Here is a 13,507-nt window from a genome sequence, read left to right on the forward strand (position 1 = left end):
TCCGTGACCTACTCGGGTTATGGCCTCATTAAAAAACAATTGATGTCTTTGGCATAAGCCTGTGAATGTCCTTGTTGTCTGCATTTAAACATGATGAAAAAGAAAAAGGGCTGACCTAGATCTTTCCAAGACTGTAACAAAAACTGACAAGAGTAATTGTTTGCTACTATGGGGACTTACAAAAATAGATAATCAATCAAATGAGGTCAGTAAAATTTGCTTTTCCTATCTGTGTTTGAAGAGGTCTTATATTTAAAGTTTTAAATGGATAACATTAATGGAAAAATCTGGCTCCTTACTAATTCTATTTAATCATTTTTCTACATAATAATAGAATACCAGATTATGTCAAAAAATTTCGAAGCTCTTTAATGTAAATCCCACAAATCATATTTTTGTTGCTCTCTCTACAAATACTGTGCTGTGGAGACTTATGAATAATGTGCATTAGCATGTGTGGTCTGAAAATACTGACAGCTGTCAAGTGTTATGACTATCACTAGATAACTGGAAAATTTACAGACAGTTACCTAAGGTAAAGGTTTTGCTTTAAACAAAACATTTTTATACTTATGGGTTTTTGATAACTGATATTCAGAACAGAATGGCATATTTCTCCTAAAGCAATTCTCCTGTGGAGTCCTCTGAATGACACAGGAAGGGCTGCATCCTGCTATGGACCAGTTTGATAATAACTCCATTGTGTGACAAATTGATTATTTGGAAACTGGATGTCAACATTTGGTGCATATATTAACTCAAGCACTGACAAAATATCTAATAACTGCCAAAGGATGCTGTGGGAGTTGGAATGCAACGGTTAACCGACTTAGTAAGGCCCCTGACATTAAGGTACTTATAGTTTAATAGGGAATGTGAGCAGCTGGAATTGATTCTACTGCATTGGCATATGTGTTAGAAGAAAGATGAGCACAAAGTTCTCTGGGAGTAGACGGATATTGGAGAGAAAAAAATTACTTGGGACAGTAGGGTTACATAAATGTGGGTTAGAATCCCAGACCCTCTACTCCCCTATCAACTATGGATGGTGTGACCTTGAAGTCATCAGTTTTCTTATCCAATTTCATGGAAATGTTCATGGGGAGATTAAAAGGATTAATCCAGGCAAATGGCTGAAATTGTGTCTGATAGAGTATATACCCCAAAAAGTCAGTTCCTCATTATATGAATATGAATGGAGATGGGTAATATTTCACACCTGTGATATATAGATGGGTTTTTAAAGAAGAATAAAGGTTTACTACGTAAGAGAAGAAAGGAAAGAACAATATTCTGAGCCAAAAGAAAAAGATGTGAAAACACAAAGCTGTGACATCACTAGATCAATAACTTAGGGTTCCATTTCCAAACAGAAAATTCCTATTTTAAGAAGGAAATGAGAAAACGAATGCATATTGAATAGCCTATGTAGCTTAGTAAATTCTCAGGTTCAGTGCGCCCTATTTTACCAGTGAAGAAACTAAGATGGTATAGACCCGTGGTTGGCAAACTGCAGCTCGCGAGCCACATGCGGCTCTTTGGCCCCTTGAGTGTGGCTCTTCCTAAGCCTTAGGAGTACCCTAATTAAGTTAATAACAATGTACCTACCTATATAGTTTACGTTTAAAAAATTTGGCTCTCAAAAGAAATTTCAATCGTTGTAGTGTTGATATTTGGTTCTGGTGAGGAATGAGTTTGCGACCACTGGAGACGAATTAACTTGCTCAGCAGTATCATACTAAAATATAAAAAGTACAGAACATTGACAACTCCAAATGCTCAGAGGGTTGGGAGCAACAGGAACTCTCATACATTATTGGCAGGTGTACAATATGGTACAGTCATTCTGAAAGACAGTTAGGCAGTTTCCTACTAATATATATTAGTGGTACCTCCAGACAATGGAATATTATTCAGTGCTAAGAGAAAACCAGCTATCAAGGCACTAAAGACATGGGTTAACAGTAAATGCATATTCCTATGTGAAAGAAACCAATATTAAAAGGCTATATACTGTATGACACTCTGGAAAAGGCAAAATTACAAAGGTAGCACAAAGATCAGCAGTTGCCAGAGTTCGGTAGGGGGAGGGACAGATAGGCAGAACAAGAGGAGTTTTAAGGCAGTGGAAACACTCAGTATGATACCAAAATAATGGATAAATGTTTTATACTTTTTTTTTTCAAATGCATAGAACATACAACAACAAGAGTGACCATAATGTGAACTATGGACTCTGGGTGATTATGATTTTATCCATCTAGGTTCCTCAATGTAACAATGTCCCACTCTGGTGGGGGCTATTGAAAATGGGGAAGGCTATGCTTGTGGGGAAACATGGAACTATATGGGAACTCTTTGTACCTTCCCTTCAATTTTGCTGTAAACCTAAAAATCTATGCTATTTTCACCTTATCAATACTTAGGTTACGATCTGACAATTCTAATTAGCACAGACTGTATTAGGGATAGAATCCATATCACGCAAAAATATAAAATCACTATAAAAACCTCGACTAAGTTGGTTGTCGGACTGAATTCTCCAGCTCTACCTGCTTAATACTCATCAGCAAGGAGGTACAAATATCCCTGAATAGAAATTGAAGCTCAGAGGGATAATACTGAGGGGGTCTAAGCATGAATGAGGACACTCAGAAGTCTAACACGTTGGTGTCACCAGTTAGCAACTAGTAGAGTTAAGAATCAAACCCAGTTTCATCTGATTCCAAACGCCCATGTTTTTCCACCACATCTGGCTGCCTCTTTTGATTTATAATTTGGCCAAAGCCAGTCCCTAATTGGAAATGACTGCATCTGGACACACCTGACGGTCCCTTGGACTGCTGTCTTGCATAAATTACTGAAGAAGATCAATAACTCTCATGATTTTTCATCAGTTTCTTTTCGGGAAAAACTGTATTTAAGTAAATCAACCAATAAATGAGATGGAAGCTCACACTGAGTGTCAATATGAGCCAGACCAACTGCAAAGTAAAATCCCCCAACATTATTACCATACGTCTTGGATCAGTGGGTCGGAATGTACTTTCCCAAGGAGACTACTTTGGCTCAAATGAAATAGTATCCCAAAAAACTGATAAAACAAATGTTCTCAAAACCAGTAAAATCAAAACATTAGTTCTCGGGCAGCTAATACAAACACAATCACAATCTAGACACTCAGATTTTAAAAATATTAATTCTCATCTCAGTAAACACAATGATCTCAAATTTTGCAGTAGTATCAGTAATGGGCTTAAAAATAAAACTATATATAATGTGTTATATATAATTTATCTCTCTATATAAATCAATTTAAATGCATTATATATAAGTGAATTAAGATTTGAATATAAACACACACACATATGCAACAGTATATAATGTACACAGTATACAATATATTGTATAAGCTATGATATTTATAAATATTATATAAGCTAGTTCTTTTCAAGTTATTTTCAGAAATGCAATGGTTATAAAAAAAAAAAATGTGGCTGTTTTCAGCCAGATCTCAGATATTATTTGAAGAATGAGAAAAAGTCAACCTAGAATGTGGCTGGGATCCATTTTCTCTACTTAGTTGTTTTATTTTTAATATATTTTATTGACTTTTTACAGAGAGGAAGGGAGAGAGATAGAGAGTTAGAAACATCGATGAGAGAGAAACATCGATCAGCTGCCTCCCACACATCTCTACTGGGGATGTGCCCACAACCAAGGTACATGCCCTTGACCTGAATCAAACCTGGGACCTTTCAGTCCACAGGCCGACGCTCTATCCACTGAGCCAAACCAGTTTCGGCTCTACTTAGTTTTTATTCAACATATAATTGACATTAATTTAGCACATGCTATGAGCCAGATATCAGAATGTGCATGTATTTCCTAATGCAGTTTTTAGACCACCCTTAGGAAGCATACATATGACTGTCCTTATGCTGTAGATGAACAAAGGGAGGCACTGGTAGGTAAGTAACTGCTTGTGTTTGTATAGCTGATAAGGAAGAGATCAGGATTAAAATCCAGGCAAGCTGGCTTCAGTGTCTACGCTCGACTTCCTCTCCAAGTGCTCATTCAGTGTTTACTGCACATGGCAGGCACTGTGCCAGGAGGTTTCACTACCATTTCCAACCCATTCATTCTCTTAACTCCTGGGCACTTGTGTTTGGGGCAGATCAGGTAACTGACCAATCAAACACATCCCTCCCCTTTATACCCCCTAGAAACTCTCCAAATTTGGATAAGGAGTGATCCCCACAAAACAGGAGATGACATTGTGAGCATACCCCAATGTATTCTAAGAGGTGTCTAGTGCTCCCCGAGTAGCTTTTGGTGAGGGAGATAACAAGGCGTGCAACTTTTGAAGTCCAACCAGAGGAAGGAAAAATCGGTGGCCCAGCTGCAGTGCTCAGACCTACAGAAAACCTCCTCTGCCAGTTCCCAGCCATCTTCCCAGGGAGCCACATTGTTCTCAGCAGCATGCCCCATCAATTTTGCAGTAGACGCAGGCTGCTGGCTTGAAGCTGACACTGATTGCAAAACCTCGCCCCGGGCCAACTGCTGCAAGAAGAGAACTTGGGGGTCCGAAGGAAACGCCAGGGCTTGCTGTTCAGCAGATTTGTCAGCATTTAGAGATCACAGGAAAGAGAGAGAACACCAAGATAGGGCTAATTCTCTCAAGGGAAATGTTGTGGGCTTATGATATTTTTTTTTTCTTTTACTTTGGTCAAGCAAAAACAAAAATTCAGTCTCGGGCAGGTTGCTCTTGGTAGCTATAGAAAGACGTGAAGGAGATTCGGTCTGCCAGTTTTTCTGTTCTTGTTGTTATTCCCTCTTTACCTTCCAGTGAACTTTCTTCTTTCTCCCTTCAAGCAATAGAGGGTGACCTGGTTTCCTCTCATTAGAGAGTAGCCAAGGGCTCTTTAAACTAATAAAGCAGGAGAAAGATCACAGATAAAACAAGATAGGACATTCAGGTAGAGATGACAAGGGAGTGCCCAGAGGGTTATGTTAATAATTACAGTCAGAGGAGTAGGAATGGGGCCTCTAAAAAGAAAGCTACTTTATGATGTCTTTACAGCAAAATGTTCTTCATAATAAAGCCAATTTTGCAGTTCCCCACCCCCTCCCCCAATAAACATGGCTGTTCTCCCCAGGACAGCATTCAAAAAGCCAAAGTAAACACTTTCCCTCTCCAAGCAGAACTAAGTCATTTTTACAACAGGAAGAAAATGAGATAAAACATGCACTATAATACAACAAGCTTGCCTTCTGTAGCCTGTTGGAAATTCTGGAGGGCTACATTTGAATCCAGAAGGCCATTTCCTTTGGCATTGGCTAGTAGAACGTTTACCATTCCTCCCCCTCCAGATTCTCTCTCGATTCTACACTAACCAATTCCAAGTGTTTCCTTTATATGTCTCCCTTGTTTTTCTACCACATTTGGAAGTATCTGTAAGTGGATAATCTGTTGCTTTACTACACTTCTCTTTAGTGTTTATTTTTTTTATGTGATTTTCTGTCCAACAGCTATCTGGGACAAGAGCACCGGCTGGTAGGTAGTAATGCAGAAATGAATGAAACTAGGTCCTTGGTTTGATCTGCTCATACCAGTGAAAAATTAAATAGACATGCTAATCGGTAATTATACATGGTGAAGCATTACAATGTAAGATTTGAAAACACATTCATGAGGCCAAGTGCACCTGGCTTTGAACATGTCCTTTCCACTTACTGAGCACACTGACCTTGGTCAGGTTACATTAAGTTTTCGAACCCTGATTTCCTTACCAGTAAAATGGAGAGAATAATGCCCACTTCCAGGGGTTCAAAGCAGAGAAGAAAATCAGGTAGTATATGAAATGCTTAACAGTAAGCATTTAAGTAACAAGTAAATACTATGTTAGACAAATGCAGTATTATGGTAAAACAGAGGAAGGAAAGGCTAACTCAGCTAAGGCTTCCAAAAGGTACGAATTTGAGGTAGTGTCTAAAGAAAACAATCACAGGTGATAGTTAATAAGTAAGTAACAGGAAGTTCTATAAGTGAGATTCCTATACAAGAACATAGAATGAACAGGAGGAGGGAGTATGGTAGGTTGGATTGCTATTCCCTAATTATTTATGGCCATCTCATATATATCCCCATCCTTTTCCAGGTGACCTTGCAATGCCTCCCATGGGAAGTAGGGCATCTTTCCTTGTCCCATTGGTGTTGGGGTTGGCCATATGATTGCTTTGGCCAATGGAGTTTGAGTCAAAGTATCAGTATGCCAATTGCAGCTGAAATTTCAATAGGCATTCCTTATTTCTGCTTGGACTCATGTACTCCAGGAATGCATTAGGAGATATGCATGCTACAGGTAGCATTTGATCCAAAGAGAATGAGGAAGAACATGGGGTGCACCTACATCCAATCCGTAGCCTGAAGAGAATCCCAACCGAGCCCAGTAAAGCCACCGCCTGCAGCAAGCTTTGCAAGCTAACCTGCAGATCAATGAACAAGAGAAGTAAATGTCTGCTGCTGCGCGCTCTCTTGAAATGGGTTTTTATTCAGCACTATTGTGGCAGTGGCCCCCGAATACAGACAGAAGCAGTGATATTTCAATATCTGGTTCCAATTTGCTCCCAAGGCCCAACTACCCCCTACCATTGGATTCTTTGAACTGCCACACTATTATTTCAATTAGTCTTTTCTCTCTTTCTTTTTTTTAAGTGAAGTAGAGCGGTTTCTGTTATTTGTCACCCACTGAATTTTAGTATGCTTATAATACCGCTGAGGTACTTTAATTTTAATTATTTTCCCAGATAGAGTGGTAGAATAATGAGGCCGCATGTCGGACCAGGAATTATCATAGATAGGAAAGGATCATTTTATTAAAGATTTAAGGAATTAACTCAGAACAGAGTGGATTCCACAGCTCCATACTATAGATTCCCTTTTGGCAGCTAAACATCTTGAAACCATGTTTCATTGATGAGTAGCAAAGAGACAGAATTAAAGAGCATGGATGGTATAAAAATTTAGGATGTGGTTAAATAAATAATAGATTGAGAAGGAATATGAATGAAAGGAGAACAAGAAATAACAGTGTTGTTAATAGGAGATGAGAATTTTATGAAAGAGAAAGTGGTAAACAGTATCAAGTCAAGAGAGATAGCAATTAGGTTAGATAAACATGAGCAGAATCAAGTTATGAGTGAATTTGCCCTCAGAGGAATTAGTGATGTTTGTGCCAATGAAATCAGAGAGTCTTCACAGAGGACAAACTTCCATAGAAAGAAAAAGCTTTCCAGATACTGAAGAGTAATCTGGACAGGAAAAGAAAGGGAGATAGAGAAGAGAGAAAAGAAGAAGAAAATAGAGATGAGCTTCAAGGTTGTGCATAAAACATTGTTACCCACTTGAGTTGACTATTCTCCATTTTCTCAATTTCTAGTAGACTGGGATTGGTTATGAAATTAAATCTATTTGTGAGTATTTATATTATAGGCATGCTTGAAAACAAAATACATTTTTAGAAAACATCATTTAAAAATTGTTTTTACTGTGTGTGTTTTTCTTTAAAATTCCCACATTAAAACACTTTTTAATTCTTATTAAGTATGAATAGAGGTAAATAAAACTGACCATGTGGTCATAGTTCCTGTGCCTAACAAACTGTATTAGTTTACTTTGTCTTTTTACCTACTATAGGGAAATTGTTTCAAATCTGGTGCTTGAACAAATGGACTGTCCCTTAGTTATGTCTTTCCAAAAAAGTTGAATTAATGTAAAGAGCATATGTACTATTAATGCCATGACTGAATGAAGAGAAATAATTGTATGTGTCCTTTTAAAATTACATTTTTTGTATATAGAACAGTGTCTGACATATAGCGGTTTTCAGAGAATATTGGTTGAATGAAGTAATGAGTGAACATGTGCTTTGCTTTGTTTGCCTTTCTCTCAATGTTAAGTTTTGGACTGTCTTTTTCTCTATTTCAATCAATACCTGGATCAGATATTCAGCTATGATGAGAATACAGTATAGTGGTATGTATGTTTGCATGTTTATATAGTTGTTATGCCCGCTCAGTACAGCATCCACATCACAATATCCTTGAAAGAACTGACAATCACTCTTGTGTTATGCATCTTTGGAGTAACTACTAAACTGGGTGAACAGAGTAGTTGATGCTTCAAAGTAATGGTATAGCTATCCTCAGTGCACAGATCAATACAACAGGCTAGTGTTAGTGTGATTTTGCTGTGACAGCAAAATCTGAAACAGCAACTTGGGTGCAAATAGTTGATTGGCAAGGTGATGCCAAGGAAAAGGAACTAAAGAGTGAGCTGGGGAAGAAGAAAAGGCAATCAAAGGTATGTTACTGTGCTGTTTCCCACTGTGAGTAAGGGAATTCAATGGTACATCAGAATTTTCCTTCTGAAGGATGAAAGTATCTCTTTATCCCCTGGCTCTCTTCCCCTCGCAGTTGAAAGGGTGGCCCAACTAGTGATAATTCTTCTAAACTTCTGTGCTAATCTGCAAATATGTCCTGAGACAGAAGAGCTGAAATCAGTAAGGTGCTTGAGGTAGCATGCTGCCAGTGTATACAGAAGTGCCTGACCGAATTGCAGATTACACCAGCATAATGGGCAAAGGAAGTGGTATTCTCTAAAAAAGCCTTTCAAACACTCTTGTATCTATGCTTTCCCCTCTTGAAACCATTCTTTACTCTGTCTCTAGAGTAATTATTCTCATGCAACACAAATTACGTAAGTGAATTCAACTTGCCAGGCACTGTCTTATGTATTGGTAAAGAAGACCGATTTTTAATGTCAGAGAATTTACATTCTAGAAGGAGAAAGATAAAAACATGTGAGCAGGAAAAAACAAGCTAGCAGCAGTATCAGAATGATATGTCCTATAAGAAAATTAAAATGTGTATGTGAAAATGCTGGCTAGATACTCTAAATCACATAGAAGGCTACGGTATGATTTAATGATGGCAGATCTATAATAGGTTCAGTTATGAGTCCAGGTTCAATCAGAGAAGCAGAACCTCTACCATATACATTTTTATGAGAGGAATTATTATAGAGACTTGACCAAATGCAATTGTGGGAGCAGGTTAATCAGTTTCGGTAAGGGTATTGAATTCATGCCTGATGCTAAAGCTTGAAGTTTGCAGGGCATGTAATTGGGAAGGGAAGATAATATCAAGTATGAGAGAGGAAGAAGAAGCTGAAAACCACAGGCAACACCTGGAGTCCAGGAGGGCCAACAGAAGCCTGTGTTCACTCTCGCTGAGTCTGACCTTTATGTCTCAGGCGTCTTGCAGAAGCCAGCCCCCTTTGTCACAGAGCCAATCACACCCCCCTAGTGCAGCAAGCAGAGCGGCTGAAGATAGACCTAGGGGAGCTGGTGTAGTTGCAGGCATGGCCACTGCCTTACACCCATGTGTGCATTAGTAGAGAAGGCACTGTGGGTGGGCTACACAATGCCTCCTGCATCACTTGCTCCCTACAAACCTCACACGAGAATCTCGCTTGCGGCCCACACTGATGGAAAACATATAGGAACAGGAATTCTGCAAAATGAAGTTCAGCTTAGCTGGTTGCCACATTTCCAAAGCCAACATATTTTTTTGGCCCAACAGAGTTACAAGTGTAATAGTATTGAGTAAATGGGTGGCAATTTGGGGTGGGCTGATGGGTGGACAGGTGGGTACTTGAATAATTGCACAGGTCTCTGAGTTCTTCCCAAAGGCTATTTTTTTGCCAATCTGCTTGTAAATGCCTTACCACTGATTTAAATCATGTGTTTTATGAAAGCGATGCATATTATGATTATAATCAACATAAATTAAGATTAAATATTAACAGGAGATTCATTCAAAGTTTGAAGTTAAAGGTCTAGGTTTAATATTAATAGCTAACTCTTCCCAAGCATGCACTTGGTTACACTAATGGCCTGATTTAATTATCTCCACTATGAGACCAAGATTAAAATTATCCTCATTTTGCACATGAAAACTGAAGCTCAAAGAGGTTAAATAGGGAAATATTCTTTTGTCTAGTGTTTTTTTATTCTATTTTTGGGGGGGATATCTGTCAGTGATGAGGACATTAGTCCACAATGGAATGATAGCGGATGATCAGAAACCCCGATCCCAGATATTTATCTCTTACTGGTTCTCATACATTCCATCTTATAAATATAAAAAAGTATTTCCATTCTTCCTTTCAAAGGACAAGAATTTAGTTTTGCTTTAGGGCTATTGAGATACAATTCATTTTTTCTCAGATCTAGATTTTATAAGCTGATATCCAAAAGAATACTGCTCTTCTCCTGAGCAATCTTCTAATAGATATGCTAGATTACCTAAAACGGTGTCTTTTCGCACACCAATACCAATGCACAGAGTTGGATGGGTTATTCTGAATCCCAAAATAAAGAACATAAGGAAAATTTCAATTTTGGTAAGTGTAGGATATCTGATTAAAATGAAAAAAAAAAAGAGTCATAACCAGTTTTTGCACCTTAGTTACTTAAAAGTGATGGAAAAATAGGTTCCAATGAACTATTTAATCTTATACATTTTATTTTAGTAAGATTCAAAATGTATTCTCTACATAGAGAAAAATTATGCAAGTAAGAAATTATTTAAACCTAACATATTTTGAGTTTATTCTCTAACTACTCTTCCATATTTATTAATTTGTTGGAATAGCTCAAATTGCAAACAAAATTAAAACTGATGTTATTATTTATCCATGAATTGAAGGCTAGTCAGGAAATGGATTGTCTGGATTCTCTGGAAAATTTCTAACTTAAAATTTACTTCCAAACATTTTCAGAGGACATTAAAATCACTGTAACTTAACTAGCTGAACAAGCTATTTGTCTGAATATTATTTGAGGTAGATTGTACCGTTTCTCAACAATTTTAAAACACTTTCGCACTAAGAAAATGCACTTCTGTCATCATGTCTGATTTGAACACATTTCCTCCTGTAGGTGAAAGGATTCAAGTTTGTGAGCACCTGTTATATTCTAGGCATTGCGTGGAGTACTTCAGAGTGATCATCTCATTTAGTAAGCAAAAGCTTACTAAGTATTTTAGCTTTCAAGTTTTTACTCACTGAACTTTAAATATTTTATGGACAAAGATTTGTTGTCTAAGGAATTCTTCCAGGTACATAGTATAGTAAATATTCTATCATAATTTATGAATTAATTAATCAATTCAATTCAGTCTAACCATTATTGAATCTTTGCTCTCTGCCTGATATTAAAATGCAGAAATAAATCAAATGAGGCACCTTCTCTGAGGACCTTGAAATCTAACAAGAGTCAGGGCTGTGGGCCATAACATATAATTAAGTACAGAGAGCGTTGCTAAAGATACAAGGGGGAAAGTACCTTGGAAACAGAGGGTTGAGCAATAAAGTCTTGATGTGCTTTACCTTGAAGGAGTGTGGGACTTGTCTAGGAAGAGGAAAGGACCTACAAAAAATTTCAGTGGGATAAAGAAAACTCACACATTTCATGAAACAGGAAGAATAGAGCAGAGGGGGTGGCAAAGGATGGTGGTCATTTCAGTATGGCTGGAATAAAAGTTAGGTGGAAATGGAGGGGAGGGAGTTGGAATAATGGATGGAGATTGTAAAGGCTTTTGAGTATCAAGCTAAAAATGTGGATTTTGTAATGGAGACAAGAAACATTAGAAATTTTGATTTTGGTTACTTTTGATTTTAGGAAGATAAACTCCTGGGAGCAAGATGTCACACTGTGCAAAGGAATTTTCATATATGATTTTATTAAATGTTTCTAACAAACTCATGGTATGGATACTATAATTATTTTCACTTTTTACACATTAAAGAAAATGAGGCTTACAGAAGTTAAGTGTCTTGCCTAATATGTTAAAGACAAGCTACAAAGCCAGGTGTGAAAAGCCATTAGCCTCTATTATATCAGTCTCTTTACAAGTTTCTAAGCTGGATCATATTGTCAAATGGACCCTCATATACATAAGAGAGGCTCAGTATGCTGTGAGTGACATATTTTTACCAAGTAGAGCCCTATAGGCAAAAATTGGGCTTAAACAAGTCTAGTCATGGTAAACTGAAGATATAGCCAATAATAAAAATAAGTTTGAACATGGAATTGAGTTAAAAACTAGTGATTTAAAAATATCTGATGAATAGCTGAAAGTAACAACTAAATTTTATTTAATACAAGTTTAATTGTGTATCCTTATAGCTTAGAAGAAACTCATCCATGCCCCATCCATACCTCACTTTCTTCGAGTATAATATTGGGAGATTGGAACAGATATTATTTAAAGCTGGTATGGATTTGAAGTCTCAGAAATGGTTTGTCCGTGAGTATGTAAATGTGTGATTTCTCATTATCCATTTCATCACCTAAAAAATGGATGCAACATTATCCATACTATAAACTTCTCACATGCTTAAAGTGAAGGGTTGGTAGAATCATGTATGTGAAAGCCCTTTGAAAACTTTTAGGTCCCCTAGAAACATTGGCTTTCATCATCATGATAGCACTTTGATTAAAATCCACTTTTAACCACTGAAGAGGATTCTGCATCACTTCAATATGATATTGGGATTAAACTACCTTATTTGAAAAATATCAGAACACCTACAACACAGGTCTATACATCGCTTCAACATATGAAGACTGAGTACTTAGTTGAGGCTGTGCCAAGACTCTATCTGACAAAACCATCCTTAGACTTCACAAGGCATCAACACTCCCTGTGAGGGCATAACAAAGGCTCTTTTGATGCTCAAGAAAGAAGAATTAAAGGTGGAAACAGCCAGAACCTTATTTTATGTGAAGGAGGAGTGGGGGGAAGTCTAGTAATACAGAAGTAAAATAAATTCAAGGACAATGGCCATAATCTAATCAAGGTCTGTAATTACAAATTCAGGACATTTAATAAAGAAAACTTTGCATGTTCATTACAGCAAAGTCAACTCTAATGGCGTTGGAAAGCATAAGTGAAAACCACTGCAATTTATTAACTGAGTAAAGCATACAAAAAATGGAAAAATGTGTTAGTGTAGTCTCTCTCTGAAAACTCATGTTTGTAAGGCAGTGAAAACAGGTAGAGGAAATAAACACTTAAAGAAATAAACAGAATGAACCACATGGACATTGAAGGTTGGAAAACAAAAATATACAAGTAAGTTAGCCCTAACCGGTTTGGCTCAGTGGATAGAACGTTGGCCTTCAGACTCAAGGGTCCCGGGTTTGATTCCGGTCAAGGGCATGTACCTTGGTTGCAGGCACATCCCCAGTAGGGACTTTGCAGGAGGCAGCTGGTCAATATTTCTCCCTCATTGATGTTTCTGTCTATCCCTCTCCCTTCCTCTCTGTAAAAAAATCAATAAAAAATATATAAAATATATATATATATACAAATAAATTAAAGGTAAAAATATAAATTAAGATAAACTGTTTGATATGGTAGCAGGAACAGAGAAATG

Source organism: Myotis daubentonii, chromosome 1, assembly GCF_963259705.1.
Source record: "Myotis daubentonii chromosome 1, mMyoDau2.1, whole genome shotgun sequence".
Lineage (NCBI taxonomy): Eukaryota > Metazoa > Chordata > Mammalia > Chiroptera > Vespertilionidae > Myotis > Myotis daubentonii.